The 21,543-nt window shown below is 37.5% G+C and overlaps 1 pseudogene; it reads right to left on the bottom strand.

The window, feature by feature from the left end:
• LOC119811606 overlaps positions 1-17,217 on the bottom strand; it is a 60,744-nt pseudogene extending 43,527 nt beyond the window's left edge.
• Positions 17,218-21,543: the final 4,326 nt, after the last annotated feature.

Raw genomic sequence — 21,543 nt, 5'->3', positions numbered from 1 at the left:
ATCTTTCCTTAGCCCAGACTTGCCCAACCCTCAAGTTCCCAATTTTGCCTGGCGATCGTGTCTACTTCCAATATCCAGGAGGATTACTATATCTTTTTTTGGGAGTTCACCTTCTTATTATCTTCTCAAGGATCCCAAATTTATAGGCTCGATGTCCTTTAATTATGGCTAGAAACCGAATATGAGTGAGTACATCCCATGTTCATCTTTATGGGTCTGGGTTACCTCACTCAGAATAGTGTTTTTCTATTTCCATCCATTTGCCTGCAAAATTCAAGATGTCATTGTTTTTTACCGCTGAGTAGTATTCTAGCATGTATATATTCCACAGTTTCTTCATCCATTCTTCCACTGAAGGGCATCTAGGCTGTCTCCAGGATCTGGCTATTACAAATAATGCTGCTATGAACATAGATGAGCATATGCTTTTGTTGTATGATTGGGCATCTCTTGGGTAGATTCCCAATAGTGGAATTGCTGGGTCCTGGGGTAGGTTGATCCCGAATTTCCTGAGAAACCGCCACACTGCTTTCCAAAGTGGTTGCACAAGTTTGCATTCCCACCAGCAATGGATGAGTGTGCCCCTTACCCCACAACCTCTCCAGCAAAGGTTATTATTGGTGTTTTGGATTTTAGCCAATCTGACAGGTGTAAGATGATATCTCAAAGTTGTTTTGATTTGCTTTTCCCTGATAGCTAGGGAGGTTGAGCATGACCTTAAGTGTCTTTTGGCCATTCGAACTTCTTCTGTTGAGAATTCTCTGTTCAGTTCAGCGCCCCATTTTTTAATTGGGTTAATTGGCATTTTACCGTCTAGTCTCTTGAGTTCCTTATATATTTTAGAGATCAGACCTTTGTCAGTTGCAGGGTTGGTGAAGATCTTTTCCCAGTCAGTAGGCTGCCTTTGTGTCTTAGTGACAATGTCCTTTGCTTTACAGAAGCTGCTCAACTTCAGGAGGTCCCATTTATTCAATGTTGCCCTTATAGTCTGTGCAGCTGGGGTTATGCATAGGAAACGGTTCCCTGTGCCCATTTGTTGCAGAGTACTTCCCACTTTCTCCTCTATCAAGCTCAATGTGTTCAAATTAATATTGAGGTCTTTAATCCATTTGGACTTGAGTTTTGTGCATGGTGATAGATATGGATCTACTTTCATTCTTCTACAGGTTGACATCCAGTTATGCCAGCACCATTTGTTGAAGATGCCCTCTTTCTTCCATTGTGTACTTTTGGCTCCTTTATCAAAAATCAGGTGTTCATAGGTTTGTGGTTTAAGATCCGGGTCTTCTATACGATTCCATTGGTCAACTTCTCTGTTTTTATGCCAATACCAAGCCGTTTTCAATACTGTAGCTTTGTAATAGAGTTTGAAGTCAGGGATGGTAATGCCTCCAGAAGAACCTTAAATGCACTGAAGAAGGACGCTTAAAGAAAATCCCACACTAGCTCAGAGTTGAGTATAATAGAGGGTTATTTATTTAGGGGTAGACTCACAGATCACAATCCTCTGCTGGAACGGGGAATAGCAACCGAACACAGCAGCCAGAAAAGAGGCCAGACATTCACTTTACATCAGCATCAATAATATAAGAGGCCATGCCCAAGGGGGCAGGTAACTTAAAGGCTACTAGTGGTAGGAATTCCTACCGCAATGTACTTTGAATATTAATAGCTTACTGGAAAGGTAGACATCTAGGCTGCAGGGATTTTTATAGTTCAATTTTTTGTTTTTCAGAATTTCATACATGGTAATTATGTTTATATCATTTCTATCCCTCTATTACCATGCCCTGAAATTCCTTCTCAAGTTCATGAGGACCTATCTTCTTTATAATTATCAGACAAATACACAAAGAAAGAGTGTCTAACTTCCTTGTTCATGGGTGCATCCACCCACTGAGACGGTGGGGCTGATCTAATCAGAGCTCACTAAGGCCAGCTGGACTGGGACTGAAAAAGCATGGGATAAAATCAGACTCCCTGAACATGGCAGACAATGAGGGCTGCTGAGAAGCCAAGGACAATGGCACTGGATTTTGATCTTACTATATATACTGGCTTTGGGGTGGAGGGGCTTAGCCTGTTTGGATACTCACCTTCCTAGACCTGGACGGAGAGGGGGGGACCTTGGACTTCCCACAGGGCAAGGGACCCTTACTGCTCTTCAGACAGGAGAGGGAGAGAGAGTGGAGGGGGCAGAGATGAGGTAAATAGGAGGCAGGGAGGAGGCAGAAATTTCTAATAATAATAAAAAATATAAAAATAAAAATAAAAAAATAAAAAAGGAAAGAGTGTCTACTTAACATGGTTCACACATGCATGGGTCATCACTTGGAACTTTTGGACAACCAAAAGGGTTAATTTCTAAAGAAAACCGACCTTCCTTCTCTCTCAGCAGTCATTGATTGCCTTAGCTTTTTATCTAGCAGTGAATCTTGAAAAACATCCCCTGTTCATGTTGCCATGTCAACTGGCATTCTCATCATGCAAGTCTTGTTTTGGCAACAAATGGGATATCATTTCATTGTGCAGCTTCATTGATACCACTGGGAAACACTATCTCACTGTAGGCATTTTAGTCCTCTGGTTCTAACAATCCCATTCCACACCAGTCTTCCCCAGTATTCCCTAAGCTTTTGGCATAGAGATGGCCTTGTAAATGTTAGTGTTGAGCACCCCAAAATCACGTTTTTTTGTTGTTTGGCACATTTTATTCTGTATAATAACCTATGTCTGATGCTTACTTGATGAAGAATAAGAGCTATGCTTATCTGCAGGTAAAGAAATGATTATTAGAATAAAGTTTAAAATTATATTGTTTTAGAAAAATGGAAGTAGTAGGTTATTCCCCAAGATCTTTGTTAGACTTATAGTACCTGTCATGAATTCCCTTTTATTTAGCAGGCCAAAAGTTCAATTATATAGCTATTGGCTTTCCACAAGATCAAACTGTCACTGTTAGGGATATCTTGCAGAATTGACCATTATTGTGGTCCCACAGGTTTTACTGTTGTTTGGGACTGTTGGTAAAAATTCTCTTGTGTCAGCTTTGATAGTGCCTTCAGATATGATGGCAGATAGTGCTCAATGAAGGGACTTCCATGTCTGTTGAAGCTAGACTCTTCTAAGTGCTGTGTCAGAAGTGTGTATCTTCTATAATAGGATCTTACTTTTAAGTTAGTGAGTTGACTAAGGAAAATGGTAATAGCCTTTGTTACTTTATGAGTCTTGTCAGTCCCATGAAAAACTACTCAAGAAGGAGGTTTTCTTGAGTAGCACTGGGAATTTTATGACATAACCTATGGGGGAGAGGAAACCGTTTGTGGCATAATTTCATTACACACATATAACAAATAAATAAGCTATAATTTTAAAGAGTTTTAAGGTAATGCTATATGGACATATGTGTGTATATACTATGATATATACATATTAAATTTATTTGTTTAGTAAAAAAGCTAAAATATAAAAAAATCAAGGCATCAAACTTGATTAGAATGAAAAGTGGGGAATCACATGTGAAATTCATGTTGAGGATCTCAATTCAATACTTAAGCTTAATAGATAAAAATAAACAGAAAACTTCTAAATCTATGAAAGACAAATAACACAACTAATCAAAATAAATCAGCAGGCAAAGGTAGAACAAGTCAATCAGTGGCAGATTATACACTTAATAGTCAAGAACTCATGGAACTCTTTCTAAAAAAATGCATGTAAGGCCATAACCCAAACATCATTACATTTTTAAGTATTCAATCAATAAAATGTATATTCTACAACCATGGAATTACATGTCCTTAACTAAACAAGTAGTCTTGTCCAGTTTCTAAATGACACACAATCAAAGCAGAAGATATCAAAACTGAAAGGGGGTATTTATTTTAAGTGAACATACTGCAAAGGTCAAAGTGCCAGAGAAAGCACAATATACTAAAGACACACAATCATAAACTTACATTTGAAACTATGTTAGGACAAAAGGAAATGTTTACATAATTTCTTCTTTTCTTATTCAGGATTAAATCTAGTATCATACATAGTCTAGGCAAGCACTATTGTGAGCTACATTTCCACCAAGGTCTTAGGGTAGAAATCCCTAGGATAAATCTAGTAACATAAAAAGGCAAATACAAGTAAGTCTATTATATTATAAAAATTCGTATCTACTAGGTTATCTATGTAAAAGAGTAATACATTTTTATTTCCAGTAAATGAGAAAACCTAACAGAGCCTACTGCTGGGGGGAACAAAGGGGAGATGTAATTGTAAAGGTATAATGTGGCAGATATGCAGGATGAAAAGGAAATCTAGAGATATAAAGTACAAGATGAAGACTACAGCTAATAAAATTAGGTTGTATCAGAGATTCTTGTTAAGAAGATTTTAGCTACTCTTTTCTGTAAAAATGAAATGCTACAATGTAATAGATATAGTAATTGAAATTATTATACTGATGGTTTTACTTTATCTATATGACCATATAATACTAGGTTTCTAAGTTCAAATATACATAATTAAATAAAAGTGACAATGCCAAAGGGCTAACAAGGAAGTGGAAGGATTAGAAGTCTCAAACATCAATAATGAAAATGTAAAATATCTTAAATATTTTATAAAACAATTTAATTGCTATAATATGTTAAACATATTCCAATCATTTGCTACTTTCATCCCTAACTCTGATATTTATTTAGGTACTAAGAGAATGTATCAATACAAAATGGATATATCTACAATAATATATTATGCACATATATTTATTAAAAATAGAAAACATCTAAAATGTTCATCAGCATGTTGTAGGCTGAGGCTACTTTCTCATTTCCCAATAGCCCAGACCTAAAATAACCAGACGGAAACAGTTTTGTTTACTGAGGTTTTCTGTCCCACAAGGTCCCACATACTTTTAGTCACAAAGAAATACACAGAAGTCAACATTGGTTATAAACTGATTGACCCATTAGCTCAGGCTTTTTATTAACTATTTCTTATATCTTACATTAGCCCATAATTCTTGTCTGAGTTATCAACGTGGCTTGATATCTTTTTTGGTGAGGCAATCACATCTTGCTTGCTTTGTGTCTGGATCATGATGGCAGAATGCAGAATTCTTTTCCCAGAATTCTCCTGTTCTCTGGTGTAGGAGGTCCTTCTGTTTATGTGTTGCTTTCATTGGTTAATCAATAAAGAAACTGCTTGGCCTGATAGGGCAAAACTCAAGTAGGTAGAGAAGACAGAAGTGAATTTTGGGAGAATGGAAGCAGAATTAGAGAGAGAACCACTATGGAGCTGCCTGATCAGACATGCTGAATCTTTCTCGGTAAGTCATGACCTCATAGTGACATTTGGATTAATAGAAATGGGTTAAATCAAGATGTGAGAGTTAGTCAACAAGAGGCTAGAGATTACGGGCCAGGCAATGATTTAATTAATACAATTTCTGTGTGGTTATTTCTGGTATAAGCTAGCAAGGTGGCTGGAACAAACAAAGGGCCACCCTCCTCATCCAACAGTTCTCATTGCCCCATTTCTACTTTTTGCCTGGTCACCCTGTCTATACTTCCTGGCTACCAAGCAATCAACATTTTATTAAACAAGTACAAGAAACAAATGTTTACAGAGTAAATCCACTGTCCCACAGCACTTCCCCCCTTTCTTTAAAAAGAACAAGAACTCTGAATCTAATATTCTTTGTTTAGCTATTCTTCTGACTACTGTCTATAACCAAATTTCTAAACAAAGAAAATATCCATAGTCCATTTTGGGGGGCATAATTTTCCAGGCTACTTCCTGCTGATTGGGGGCACTGATAATTTTATAGGGACCTAGAGAAAATTTAGAATTATGATCAAGTCATGACTAGAGTATCTTGTGAGACTTGATCATCTCAGCCAGCAGTCTTGAGGCTGCTCTCCATGTAATCTCAGACATCTGGGCCATCAGCTCCAATTGGAGATTTTTCAGGGGTCTTCCTTGATCAAACCTTATTTTTCTTAGCCCAGAATAAATCCATAGCCTCTCATTTCCTATGGAAACAAAAGCAAAACCTCTTCTCCAAGGTAACACATCAATTTTGAAGTCAAGACATTTATAAAATATTTATGTTTTATTAATCCAGCAACATTTATATTCAAATGTCTTTTAGCAGCTGTTGCTCCTTCCTTAGCTGTCAAGCAATTCAAAGACTACATAATAATATACAGTATCCAGACTCTCTGTGTATTTTCCATCTTTATGTGGATTTACTTTAAATTCTATTTCTTTCATTTTTACTTTTAATTTTTGGCTTTTTGAGATAGGTTTCCTCTGTGTATCTTTGGCTTTCCTGGAATTCACTCTGTAGACTAGGTTGTTCTTGAACCCACAGAGGTCTGCCTGCCTCTGCCTCTCAAGTGCTGGTATTAAAGGTGTGTTCTATCATACCTTGAAATCACAGAGATCTGTCTGCCTCTTCCTCACAAGTGTTGGGATTTAAGGTGTGTACCACCATACCTTGAACTCACAGAGACCCATCTGCCTCTGCCTCCCAAGAACTGGGATTAAAGGTGTGTGCCACAATGCCCAACTACTCTCTTTCTTTCCTTTTTATTTTAGGGACTTTATCTTTTAATTTCTCCCAAGCCTACATATATTTTTAAACACACTGTAAAACATTTAGAGGTTTTGTCTTTGAATCTATTTTTACTGTATATCTCTCTTTTTTTGACCACATGAATCTTTAATTTTTAAGCAACATGGCTAGAGTTAAAACTGTGGCTTTGTCAGCTGGATCCAGCACATTCCTTAGGTTTCTGAGATTTGAGCCTCATGGCAGAGGTACCAGTTGTTTATTGCCACAACTCTATGGTGTTTCAAGGTCCCTACCACCACCAAAAAGAATGTGGTCATCTTTTTATCAACACCATTTAAGTGTTTTGTGGCAGGACCTCTTTAAAAAGCTGCAAGGTTTTGCAGCTAAAGCTGAGTCAGAAAATCTCTCTTAAATGAGCACTAATCTCTAGCAAGCAGAGCTCACCCAAAAAAGTGCTGCTATCAATATCCATACTTTACTCTCTATTTTTTGTCTAGAATTATTTCCCAAGCTCTCTCAGATTTTATGTGGATGCAGTTGTCCACACATTGGACATCTATTAATTAAATTACTGCTTGGCCTATTAGCTCTAACTTCTTATTGGCTAGCTCATATCTTAGATTAACCCATTTCCATTATTTTATATTTTACCATGAGGCTCATGGCCTACTTGCAAGATTCCAGCTGGCAGCTTGCATATTTCACCTCTGGCTGCTACATGGCATCTCACTGACTCTGCCTACATTCTCTTAGCATTCAATTTAGTTTTCATGCCTATCTTATTCTGCCCTATCACAGGCCAAAGTAGTTTCTTTATTCATTAACCAATAAAAGCAACACATATACAGAAAACCATCCCACACTATTTCCCCTCTTCTGTCCAAATTAAAAAAAAGATTTTTAACATTAACATAGTAAAATCACATACAAGAAAACAGTTATCAAGCAAGAATTATAGTTATAATATTTATATCTACTTTATCTTTTATCAAAACTAAAGAAAACTACAACTATCTATTCTTCAACTCCATCAAAGACTCCAGAAGGATATATTACCTAAGTAAACAGGAAGTGCATTGTAAACAACTTCCAAAACTCTAGAATTGACAGAGACATCTCATTGCCTAGACAGTCACCCAAAGTTCTTCTGTTACATTAGGGCACTCATCTTCAGCCTGCATGCCCATAGTATTTGGGAGTTTTCCATAAAACAGTAAATTTCAAAGACAGTTTTGCCTATATTGACAGTTTGTCACTCAGTCTCTTCTGTGTCCTGAGGAATGTCTGTTAGACTCTTTTATGAAGCGGGAATCTTGAAGGACCATCTTACCTTTCAGGCAAGTTCAGCAGTCAGTTTTCTGTGGGTCCTGCATGTACAGTTAATATAGCATAACATCCAGCAATCCAGGCAAGAGCAGTTTCTTGCACAAATGGCTAGCAAACTCCATAAGGAGCTCCTTTGATTCCCATCCTCCTCTTGAAGTATATTGGTGCAGCCAGGACCAGATGTGTCTCATTTTCATGAAAAGTCCTAGTTTTTAAAAAAACATTTTAAATGTCAATTTCTGTTAGTTTTTGAAAGTTTTAAAGAATAACTGTCCATCTGAAATTTATCTCTGTACATGACTACAAGCTTGACTATTATAGATGGCTATCTATTAACCTGTATTTCTTAATTATATATTACATTTTTATGAGCTGCACAAACACAATCCCTTAATCAAGATCAGAAATATACAAATGACCTAAAATTTGTATCAATAGACCAAGATTCACACCAATGCAAAGTATTCATATCTATAGCATATCCCCTTTAAATGTAAATACATATTAATAAACATTTATTTAGGGAATTTGGGCACTGTTCCCTATATTACTTCCTGATGATTAGGGGCACTGTTAAATAGGTCTTTCATGGAGTATTCTGTGTGATAGGTCCATCTCAATCAGCAGTTCTGAAGTTGTTAAGATATTGGACCATCTAAGCCATTGTTTCAGGTGATTTGTTTGATCAAACCACAGTAGTCTGGAAAGAATTCATAGGATCTCATCCTCTGTGGAAACAAAAGCAGAACCTCTTTTCAAAAGCAACATATTCTTAGACCTAAATTTTGAAATCAAGATGCCTTTAAAATACTTATGTTGGTTTAGCTTAGTAAACTGTAAAATGATATGTCTCTCTTCTTTCACAATCAAAAAATTCAAAGAAAACGCAATAATATACCTAATCCTGACTCTATGTGTATTTTCCATCTTTATGTGGCTTATTTTTCTCTACTCCTTTAATCTATGACTACCTTAATGTGCCTCTTTAAAGACTTTGTTTTATCTTTTTAAAACCATTTACATCTTTTTTTTTTTTTTTTTTTTTTTTTGGTTTTTCGAGACAGGGTTTCTCTGCAGCTTTAGAGACTGTCCTGGAGCTAGCTCTTGTAGAGCAGGCTGGTCTCGAACTCACAGAGATCCGCCTGCCTCTGCCTCCTCCCATTTACATCTTTTTATAATTATCATATTCTTTTTCTTTTCTTTCCCAAGCCTATGTACATTTATCCAACACTGTGACCCATTTAGAGGTTTCTTTTAAATCTGAATCTGTCTTTATTGTGTTGCTGTAATTATTTTCTGATCAGAAGTGCCTTTGTTTTAATGCTAAGTGGGTGTGGCTGGACACCCAGTCCAACTTGTCAGAGGTGCATTCCTGGCTTCTGAGAGCCATTCTTTCCACTCTATATTCAGGGTTGGGTCACAGTGTGTCTGTGTTGCCATTAAACAACTTGCAGCACTCTGTCTACAAACACTATTTAAATGCTCCATAGCCAGACCTCCTGAAAGAGTCAGAGCCATTATTTTCTGGTAAACTAAGAACCTGCTGTTTTTTTAAAGAAGCTGCTCAAGGTTTTTATCATATCTTTCAAAAAGGAGCTGCAGTGCCCCTGCTCAATGAAAGCACATCCAGAAAAAAAAAAAATGTGGCAACCAAGAAACTGTACTTGGCTTCTATTTTATGGGTATAAAAGCCCTCTTTTTTAAAATGGTTTTTTAGGCCTTATGCTAATTCATTCCCCAGACAATGGGCATCATTCACCTATAGCCTGTAAATAGATTTAAGTATATTTCATTGATGGTAGACTACCTAGTAAGAAATGATAATTGTTTACACAGACAGTGATATTGGTCAATCCCAAAATAACATTGAGTAAGAAGACTAAGATGTTTTATGAATTTCTGAGAAATGAAATGAACCCATAGAGTGAGAAGGTAGTTAGCAGGGCACAGAGAATACATGTATATAAACATAAGAAATTTTAGAGACTATGGGTACTTCCATCATTATACTTATGATGATGCTGAATGTGTAAGCATGTATTATTTACAATCATTTTTCATGAATATGTTTAATTGAGTTTGAAGCAACATTGGTGAAGGATACACATATTTATACATCCTTTGTCAAATCCAAAATATATTCAGGATGAACACTTTTATAACAATATTTATTTTAATTGAGAAGTATTTATTTAAAAAATGTATTCCAGGACATCTGTTTGCTGTATAGTTATTTCTTAGTCAAGTTTATGCTCCAAAGAAACAATTAATTAAAATGAAATTTACTTGGATCACAGAGAATTAAACAGTAAATTAAATCTTACATGGAAATTTTCAAATAAGAAATCTGACATTACAGAAAATGAATTTATTATCTGAAACTACTTTAAAATAGTGACAAATGCAAGTTATAGTCCAATAACTTTGTCCAAAGTAGTATTGTCATTACCCTAGTTAAAAAACAATTCATTACTAGGAATTGACTTTAGGGATGTTTCAAAGGTAAATTGGAGTAGAGTTCAATGATAGAGGACCTGGATTCATGTTGTATTTATAACAATGTTCAAACATGGAAAAATTTAAATCTACTGATTTTAAAATTCTTAATGAAAGGCAACTTGATATTCAATTTGTTGGTCAAACAATAATAAGGATGACTTGAGGGGTTTGCATGACTAGGCACGTGTGGTTCTGAATCACAAATACACATCTATTTTGCATGACATATTCACCCCTTCTTGTCTAATTACATGTTTAGTACATGTACAGTTTCTTTGGAACTAACCCAAATCTCTGGCAATAAACATGATTGTATAGTCTAAGTGTGACAGCAAAATCAGTTTATTTGCTTTTGTGTAAGATACCTGGCTCAAACAAGGTGAATCAGGATCAAGATTTGTCAATTATAACTCTAAGAATTTAACAGTAAGAAGACAACTTACCCAACCACTGATTTCGATGTTAAGAAATTAATCCCAAATTACAGCTCAACAAAACCCTTGAATGTTAAAGGCAGCATTCACATGATGGAAGTACTGAACAAGTTAAACTGCAAAAAATTTACTCTCAACACAGAGAAGAAAGTTTCTGAGAACATTTGAGCCACCTAAATTTAGCTATGCCTAAAACCAAGCCAGTTCGATGAAAGTTTCTGATCTCGATGTATCTTTCTTAAGACAAAGCTCTTAAAGTATTCCTAAATGTATTAATTTTTAGATCTGACTTTTTATTTCTCAAGTTGTCTAGAAGAAGTCTGAGAGTTATATTTATTAAACATTCTACTAAGCTGACATCCACTTGAATTTCAAGCAAAGACTGAATTCTAATTTAAAACATAATTATCAGTTAAGCCCATTTTATTATGACCCACTTTAATCAGAAATTTTATGTTCATGGTGAGGTCACAAACTTCATAGTTGAAGAGCACTGGTTCGGTAGAGGCTATTACATCGAGACATCAGCAGGAGTAATGAGAAACCTCTTGGGCCATGCTCTGGGCATGATTTCAGCTGCACCACACCTGTTCTACCGCTTTTCAATGAGTCTATGAGATGCCTAATAGTTTTACAATAAACCTCTCTTCTGCTTAAATTAACAGAGAACTTTGTTGCTTCACAATGCTGTTATTTAGAAAAATATTTGGGTAGCCATTTTCTACCATTCTTTACATTAAAATTCAGGCATTTACTTTTGTAATTTCTTTCTTAACTAAACTTGGGCTACAATGCCATTGCTCATATTTATATTTTTCCAATGCTTGCATATTATCCCATAAACTAAGATCTTATGTAAAATCGGAATTATTTTCTTAGTAATATAATTTTCCTGATGGATGATACTCTCTAAGTCTAACTTCAGTACAGCTTGTTTGGGGCAGGAGTGTCCAAATGTATATTGCCATAGTTAATTTATTGTGGTCCTAATCATCATATTTTTCTGTATTAGTGTGACTTAGAGAAGACCCATTTGTATTTCAATCTACAGTGACAAATGTTAGAAATCATTGACTGAACTATTCTTACTATATGCAGAAAATTCATTATTCTGTAAGATTTTAAAATTTATTTATTTATTTGTGTGTGTGTGTGTATGTGAAAGTTATGTCATGAGTGTGTAGGTACCCACAGAACTCAGAAAATGGTATCAGAGTCTCTATAGCTGGAGTTACAGGTGGTTGGTTGTGAGCTGCCACAAATGAAAGACTAGGAACTTAACTCTTGTCCTCTGCAAAAGTAATACATAATCTTAGTTGTTGAGCCATCACTTTGGACTCAGAAAACTCATTATTTAAATATTATTTCCACTTGTAATTGAGACACACTTTTTTTTCTCAGAGTGTCATTATGATACAAGCCTTTTTTTTATCCAGATGAGAAAAAATATCTCAAACCATTCATAGCTCTGATATCTAGATTAATATCTTTTGGCACTGAGTAAATACAGCATTACTGAATATTTTTGTTAGTGTGGATACTAATCTTCTAGATAGTGCATAATTACCCTGTTAGAAACAAAGCTCGGTTTAACTTTTTTCTTCTCACTTTCTTTCATAGTAATTATTAAATATCTGAACTCTTAAATATTATATAACATGAATATATTTATTACATGTGACAATATTACCTAGTAAAAGTTAGAGTGCATAATAAATATTTAAACAGATTATTGTTGTTATTGGCATTATGATAGCATAAAGACATTTATATTAGTTTATCCAATAAGTTGGCTACAAGCATCATGTATAATCAATTACAGAAAAGTTAAATACAAAATGATATCTGGATTTATTTAGTTTCTCTTTCCAATTGACAAGAAAAAGTCCCAATTAGTTGGTGATAAACTAGACTTTCCTTTTCTGTTGATGATTAAATCATTCTCCTGAGAAAGTGTTATGATCTCTCTGAAATATATTCATCATAATTTAAGTAGAAGATGGACAAACACACTTTAATAACGTTTAATAATATGTTTCACTGTACTGACTATATTATAAACAAGAGGAAGCCTGTGAGTATCTAGCATGATATGCTCTAAACTGAGTTTCTAGTGAAGGAAAATTATGAGGATTCCAACCATGTTTTTAATTTCTACAAGAAAACTTATGTTGACACCAGCTTTATTATGTGGAAGCAGCTATAGAGTGATAGTCAAATTGATGGTCTAGAAGGAGAAATGTTTTATTGAAGTTGGTGACAGCTTAAATAAAGACAGGATTGGCAAGCTGAGATGCCTATAGCCTGAATAGGTTCAAAAGAACCACTGAAAACCTTGAAAGACAGGTGACCATGTAGGAAGGAAATAACCCCAACCATCAAAATACCTCTGTATAAAGGTAGCTGTCTTAGCTTTCTATTGCTGTGATAAATCACCACAAACAAAAAGCACCTTAGAGAGGGAAGTGTTTGTTTCATTTAGCTCCACTCCATAAGCTGGTGGCACACAATAGTTGTTGCTGGCCAGTCCTTTGTGCTGACATCATCCAAAACAGATACTACGTTGTACCTTCATCAATAGTACCTCCTGGGTTTCCTTAAGGAACACTGACTGCCATGTGCTGCCAAGCATCAGTTTCTCTCTATGAACCCTTATGTTCCGGAACGTCTACTACACCTGAGACTAAACCTTCACTGATAGCTTCTCCTGGCCTCTCTTCAGTCTCCATCCCTGATACAAACAGCCAAAGTCCAGTTGCTGTGATCCCCTTCAAGCCTTTAAAACCAGTAACACTTAGACTGGGTGACTCTAACACATTATCAAGTTCAGCTAGCAGCATGCGATACCACCCACAACCATAACTTCTGTGTGCTGACCCTGAGGAAATACTTCCAGAAGATTCCCCCTCAATAATGCTGGTCTATTACTCACAGCTGATTCTTCTGCCTCAGCTGCTCAGCATTCATTGACCCAGAAAATTGACAAATTTACTGTAGTAATTCTTAATTGAAATCATCACACAAATGACTTTGATAAATTATTTAATGGACTGTCAAACTTTGCTCTGAAACTTTACAAACCAGGCCACCACCGTCTGAACTACTATCAACATTATCTTCTAAGTTCTCACAATAGCTCAGAAAGCTCTGAGCACTCAGTGGCTTTTCTACTACAATGTTCCAAAGCCCTTCCATAATCCTCCCCAAAATACATGGTGAGATCTGTCAAAGCAATAACTCATGACTTGATATTAATTTTTAAAACATAAATAACTTTTACCTCCTCCCTTCAACCTTAGGCACCCGCAGTAGGTGGGGGACCTGACACAACCCCTCACCAGCTATAGCACTAAGGAGAATGGGCCCTGCATCTCACTTGGATAGCACAGTAGAATTGACCCCGTAGACAGTTATGTGAGTTAGCCAGTCCTGAAGGCATGAGAGGGGTATTGCCCCTTGTCTGAGGTATAGTGGTGGGAATGAGGGAAAGATGTCCTCCCCTTGCCTCTAGTGCCTCCAGGTGGTGAGGGAGCTGACCCTCCCATTATCAGATGCAACACTTGGAAAAGGTGGCCCTGAACTCATCTAGACAAACACAGTGGAGCTGACTCTGTTGATGGGCACAGGTGAGCTGCCCTGAGATCTTGAGCATGGGAGATCTGGTCCCACTTCTCATAGGCCATAAAGAAGCATAGGCAAGGGGAGAGGAATGTCCTCCCTCCATCCCTATGCCTGAGGTAGGTGGGAGAGTAGGCCCTGAGGTCATATAGCAGAAGAGTTGTTCCTGTCCCTCACCAGCTGCAGCACCTAGGTGAGTCACCTCTATGTCTTGCCTAGGCAGCACAGTAGAGCTGGCCCTGAAGGTGTAGATTTGGGAGAAGTAACAGTAGGAGAACAGGCTCTGTCCCTTGCTTATTGCTGCAAGGGGTGCACTTAGCCAGCGCCATGCTGAAGAGCTCACCCTGGTGGTAAAGATAGGGGAGCACTTGCAGGCTGACTATTTCTGCAACTACTCAGGCCCAGAACTGGGATTATGTGTTGACCCAGCCCAACAACCACCATAATCTCTGAAATACTAGAGCACATGAAGAAGACAGCTCTGCACACCCAAAACTGCAGAATCTACATGACACAGAGCAACAGCAGAATAACCAAGAGGAGTCCCAGGGAGGACCCAGCAGCAATAGTGTAGCAGAAACAAGGGGCATAAAACCAGACCAAGGGCTTTGCAGTGAACACTTGCAAGTTAAAGATATATGGATAAAAGGGTTTACTATGTGACTCGCTGTGTCGCACTACAACTTCCATGATATTTTTTTTTTCGTTTTCCCCCATTTTTCTCTTAAATTTTATTTTATTTTGGGGGACAGGGGACATTGCAAGGGCAGAGGGTGGATACTAAGGGACAGGAAATAAATGGGATCAAGAAGCAGTGATCTGAAAAACACAAACAATAAATAAAAAGATTAAAACAAAATAAGTAAACAACTTTTAAAGTTATTGACATTTTAGGAAGATTTTTGTATACTTTAGAGATACTACAGGTATTTTAGAGTACACAGAGGCTTTGTAAAATATAACATGCAAAAAATACATCCTGTAGTCCTTAGGAATATTAGAAATGCTTTTAACTTTTAATATTAAATTTTCATCATGAAGACTGAAAACAAAAACCTAATCTGTACTTACCTAACTTTCTGCAACAATATTTTTTCATTTTTCTAAAATATTTGGCTTAGCAAGACTCTACAACCTTTTGAAATCTTCCACCACACTGCATGCAAATGAAGTACTAAAATTTGCTGCTAAAATGACTAAATTCTACAGAGCACTGTGATTTTGATGAGGAATAGCGACATCACAGCCACTCCATGCTGAAATTGAAATCAGCTCTGCAGGCTGAAGAGACTCTCTCCTCAGCAGCTGCTACACCTTGCAGAATCCTAGGGAGGAAGCTGCTTGTGTGAGAGACTTTTCCTGGGGAGACGCAACATCCATCTTCTCACCCAGAAAAGAAGGGTTTGACCTACCAAAGTGTTTATTTCACAAAAGTCTAACTTTGTGAGCCACTGTTTGTTATTGGAGTTGCTCACAAGAATATGGGTGTCTTAGTTTCTTTTTATTGCTGTGATAAAAGACCACGAAGAAGACAACTTCAAAAAGAAAGAGTTTAATCAGCTCATGGTTCCCAAAGCTTAGAGCCTATGATGGCAGAGAGAAGGTATAGTGACTGTCAGCAGCTGAGAGCTCATATCTTGATCCTGAAACAGGAGGCAAAAAGACCTACCTCAGAATAACATGGGCTTTTGACACCTCAAAGCCCACTTCTAGTGACACCTCCCCCAGGCATGGCACACTCCCTAACCTTCCCCATGAAGTGCCACCAAGTTGGGGACCAAGGTTTCAAACATACGACTTTATGGAACTATTCTCATTCAAACTACCACATTCAGCATGTGGATCTCATAAACTTGTAGCTATATCATAGTGCAAATTTCCCTTAGTCAAACATCAAAACTCCCCATAGCCTTTTACAGTATCAAGACTGGTCTAAAATCCCAAATTTAAAGTCTCTCCTGAGACTGAAGGCAATCTCTTAACTGTAATCCCCCATAAAATCAGAAACCAAATTATATAGTTCCAACATATAATGTCACGGGATATACATTACCCTTCAGAAAGGGAAGCAACTGGACATACTAAGAAAATATTGAAACAAAGCAAACTGGAAACTCAGCAGTGCAAACTTCAAATCCTTTGGCTTGGCATACAAGGTCAAAGGGCTTAGATGTCTCTGCCCTTCTATCTTTGCTGCCTATAGCATGTTTCTCTCTCTTGGGTTTGTTACATTCTTTATGTACAGACATCACTGTTGGATAATCCATCATTTGGCATTCTAGCATCATGGGGCCTCCAACAGAGTCCTAATTTTTCTTGCACCAGATTTATGCAATAGCCCCTCAGACCCTTCAGGAAGCCACTGCCATGTCACACGTTGACTGACCTCAGCATATATCCTTGGCTACAGTGGAAGAGTCTACAACCCCTGTATTCTTGAATCCTTTGTATCTCTAACGTTAGAACCATTTGGACAGCACTGCCATGTTCAGCTGCCCTCTTGAAATCATGCCTGCCCCTTAAGTTACATTTGCAGCAGCTCCCCTTTGTTTTCGCTGTTTAATAGGAGAAAATCCTTCAACGTCTTCTTGCACAGTTTGGAAATTTAGCTGGGTGTGGTCTTACACTGAGGATACCTTTCCCATCATAGCAATACAGATCAGGCCTTGATCTCCTTGTCTCCTTATCTCTTTCAGAATAATCATTGTCTGTGGTGTTCTTTATCTCTTCAAACTGTACAGTTTGTATTTTTTCCACAATTCTCATTTTAGTGTAGCCCACCACAACTATGATTGCTAATAACCGTGTGAAAGAGTTAATATAATTGTCCTAAAATCTCCTCAGTCATTAAAAAAAATTATTTGTGACTTCTAAACTTATCCTCAAGCAAATTCTCAAGACAAAGGCAGCAGGCAGCAAATTTTGTCTACAAAATATCACAATTATCATTAACCCTTTAACCAATATTGTTCTCGACTGAAACCTTTTCATCTGGTCCTCTATATTCCACAATGTTCTTAGCACTACAGGCTTCCAAGCTTCTATCAGGATGGCCTGTTAAGCCCCACCTACACTGATCAAGTTTGCTAGTCCTAAATCCCCAAATCATCCACATTCCTAAAAACAAACAAACAAATAAAAAGCCCAACAATCCCCCCAAAAGCAATAACTCCTTTCTAGCACCAGTTTCTCTTAGTTTCTTTTCTATTGTTTTGAGAAGACTCTACAACAAAGGCAACATATAAAAAGCATTCGTTGGGCTTATGGCTCCAGAGAATTAGAGTCTATGATGGTGGAGGGAAGGCACAGTGACAGATGGCAGGAAGTACAGCTGAGATCTCACATCTGAATCCATAAGCAGGAGGTGAAGAACACACTGGAAATGCCATGACACCAAAAGACTGCTCCAAGTGACAAACTTTCTCCGACATGTTCTAAAACTGAAGGCGTAAATCACAAACAATCCCACACCAGTTTGGAATTATGATTAATAGAATGGTTATTTATTTAAAGGAGAAAAACTTACAGATCACCATCCCAGACAACAGCCCTCTGCGCAATCAGGAAGGGAGCCTAGTCACCGGAAGCGGAGCTGGAAGCCAGAGAGCTAGCGGAGGTCAGTTGCTGCTTTTTTAAAGAAGGAGAGACCACGCCTCAATGGGCTGGTATCTCAGCAGCTATTGGCTGAAGGAGCGGAAGGAGCTCCCACAACATAACCTTTCCCAAATAATTCCATTAACTGTAAACCAAGTATTCGAGCATATGAGCCTATGGAAGCCATTCTCATTCATCCCAGAACACTGAGTGAGGAGTAGCTTCCAAGAGCAGAAATAACTCAAAGACAGCTGCATCACCAAGCCCACTGTAGTGTGGGTGACAGCTCACAAAAACTGGAAACTTGGAGCACACTGCATACACCCTACAGCAGCTCATCAAATTGTCCGCTGTCGTTTTTCAGGCTGGATAGCCCTGGCCTCTTTCAAACAGCTGAGCTGATATTGTTTCTTCTAGGTTGTTCAGCTACTCTCGACTTCTTCCAGGTTTCTCTGCCTTTCCTTCAGCAGTCTTTATCATTTCTATGCTCTTGGGGAGGAAGGGGTCTAGTGACACAAGTTGGCTTCAAGGACTTCCTGAAGCTTTTCTGTGTTGTTTGTGTCCTTTCTTAATGAGCTTCCCTGTGGAATAGATTGCTTCACCTCCCTATAAACATAGTCTTCAATTACGTTTTCAGATCACATTGTATATTCTATGTGTATTATGAAGTTTCCTTCCTAGATGTATGGCTTAACCTTGGAAGAAATAAATACGCATATAGTAGCCAATAAGAATCTCTGAATTTTCTAAACCCCATCTAGCAATCTAGCGAGTTCCTTGAGCTTTTCTCCTCTCTCCAGGAAGAAGTATTTCTGTTTGAAAGAAACAGCCTCATTACAGCAGGCATCATTTTCCCAGTAAATAGAAGATACAAAGCCTGAAAACTGAGAAGGTTTTTTTACATGATTTTGCATACATTTTATTGTTCTTTTTTAAATTAATACTTATATTTTATTTTTTTATTAAAAATTTCCATCTCCTCCACTCCTCCCACTTCTCTCCCCTCCCCTCCACCCACACACCCACTCCCTCCCTCTCCAGACCAAAGAGCAATCAGGGTTCCCTGCACTATGGGAAGTCCAAGGTCCTCCCAACTCCCCCCAAGTCCAGGAAGGTGAGCATGCAAACTGACAATGCTCCTCCCACAGAGTCCTCCATGCAGTAGAATCAAAGCCCAGAGCCATTGTCCTTGGCTTCTTAGTCAGCCTCCACCGTCAGCCACATTCAAAGAGTCTTGTTTGATCACATGCTCCATCAGTCCCATTCCAACTGGCCTTGGTGATCTCCCATTAGATCTGTCCCACCGTCTTAGTGGGTGAACGCACCCCTCACACTCCTGACTTCCTTGCTCATGTTCTCCCTCCTTCTGCTCCTCATTAGGACCTTGGGAGCTCAGACCAGTGCTCCAATGTGGGTCTCTGTCTCTATCTCCACCCATCACCAGATGAAGGTTCTATGGTAATATGCAAGATAATCATCAGTGTGGCTATAGGACAAGGCCAGTTCAGGCACCCTTTCCTCTAATGCCCAAGTACCCAAGGAAAAAGCTGAGGACATCTCCATGAACACCTGGGAACCCCTCTAAAGTCAAGTCTCTTGCCAACCCTAAAATGGCTTCCGTAATTAAGATATATACTTCCCTACTCCCACATCCACCCCTTCTCCATCCCAACCATCCCATTCCCTCAAGCTCTCCCTATCCTCTCCTCTGAGAAGGTTTTTTTTGTAAATTTTTATAATATAATTGGCTGGTTTTGAACTAATTTTTTTCGGGATTAATCAATGCTTATATATGCTCATATTCCATTCATAAAAACTTAGAGGTGCTTATTATGAGTTGCTTAGGTTTTCCTGCCCAATTTATGAAGATAATTGTTGCTGCACGCACACAAAAAGAGAGCTTGGGATGGCAAATTTGAAAATACTGTTGTCCTATCCAAGATGAGAAATTATAATCCCTTTTAATAAGGTAGAAGAAATTGTGATAAAAATAGTTTAACCTGAGAGTGTGTTTCAGAGACCAAAGATGCTTTTGGAGTTATATTTAGTATAATCTTTCATGGTTAATATACAAATAAATGTAAAGTGGAAATATGCTTACTTGAAGATCTAGCACTCTTCACTTGAAATCAAAATGTCAGATAAACACCTTTATCCATGATCATCAAATGAGATGAAAGCAGTAGAAAGTCTCTTTGAGTGATTCAGTACTTGAGCTGAGAAAAAGAGACAAACAGAAAAAGAAGGTTTGTTAAACAATAAATCATGGCATCTTAGAAAACAATATTCAGAAGGATTCTGAGATGGAAGGAGTGGTCATCTGTACGAACTGAAACTGAAAAGTAAAAATATAGTTGGTACAAAGTTGATTATAGTGACAGAAGCTGTGTATTTGACAATGTAAATGGGTGGTTAACATGATATCCTGGTAATAATGGCAGGGTGGTTCTCATGGAGGATTTGAGAGAGAAAATGGGAAGAAGTAAGCTGTCCTTCATCCAGTTGTTGTAAAGAAAGATAGAAGCTAACACTGAGTAGAAGAAATATTGACAAGTGGGGAATACAGATATGGTATTATCTAAAGGTAGTATATAAAGGGAGATTATTGAATCTACTCTGAAAAGAAATAAGGGGGGCATACAGAAATAGGGTTAAAAACTAGATTATTAAATCTACATTTTAAACCAAAAAAGCACTTACTAGTTTTAAATATTTATGTTAGAATTTCATATATTGATACAAAGTTGGAATTATTGTTATAAAAATATACTGTACATACATTTCTAATCTTGTTCAAGGTATGGTACCTATGAAATTCATTTAACAATGTAATGCAATTTTCTAGTCATTGAAATTTATTATTATCAACTATTTAGAATAATAAGGAAATGCAGGTTAGCAATTAGTCATTTATTACAATTGAACTACTAGTCATATTAGGTATGGTTTCACGATCAAACAGAGATATATGTTAGATAGAGTGGGAGTCAACAAACACTCCAGAGACCTACAGAACATGTCATTTAGGATAGTTTAATAATGCAAGTTATTTTTCCTTCTTTTATAACAATGGCAAATGTCTGCTCCTGGAAGCACCCGTCTACTACAAAGAAGATAATGGGCATCAAAGAAACTCCACATGGAGTTTACTTTCTTTGTGGCAAAAGTTAGCCACTAGGCAAGAAAGTGCTCTTGCTTCATCTGCTGACAGTATGCTGTCCAAATCATACAAGCAAGACACAAAAGAAAAAACCTGCTAAATGTTGCCAAGACAAAGTACAACAGCCCTTCAGAAAATCCTGCTTCACAGGGAAGTCTGTCAGATATGTTAAGCCTATAGCCTAAAGATGGATGCCCCAACATTGCAGAAGAATCTTGAGTGGCTGTCCAGGCTGCTGGCTGTCATTCCTCATATTTTTGGAAGTCGCTTGCTTGTACATTCTGCTTACTCAGATATTATTCCCTTCTTGGATCTCTGAGACTTTTTAGTTTTCCTTG

Source organism: Arvicola amphibius, chromosome 4, assembly GCF_903992535.2.
Source record: "Arvicola amphibius chromosome 4, mArvAmp1.2, whole genome shotgun sequence".
NCBI classification, from domain to species: Eukaryota; Metazoa; Chordata; class Mammalia; order Rodentia; family Cricetidae; genus Arvicola; species Arvicola amphibius.
The sequence above is the reverse complement of the archived record's forward strand: the minus strand, read 5'-3'. Positions and strand labels throughout refer to the sequence as shown.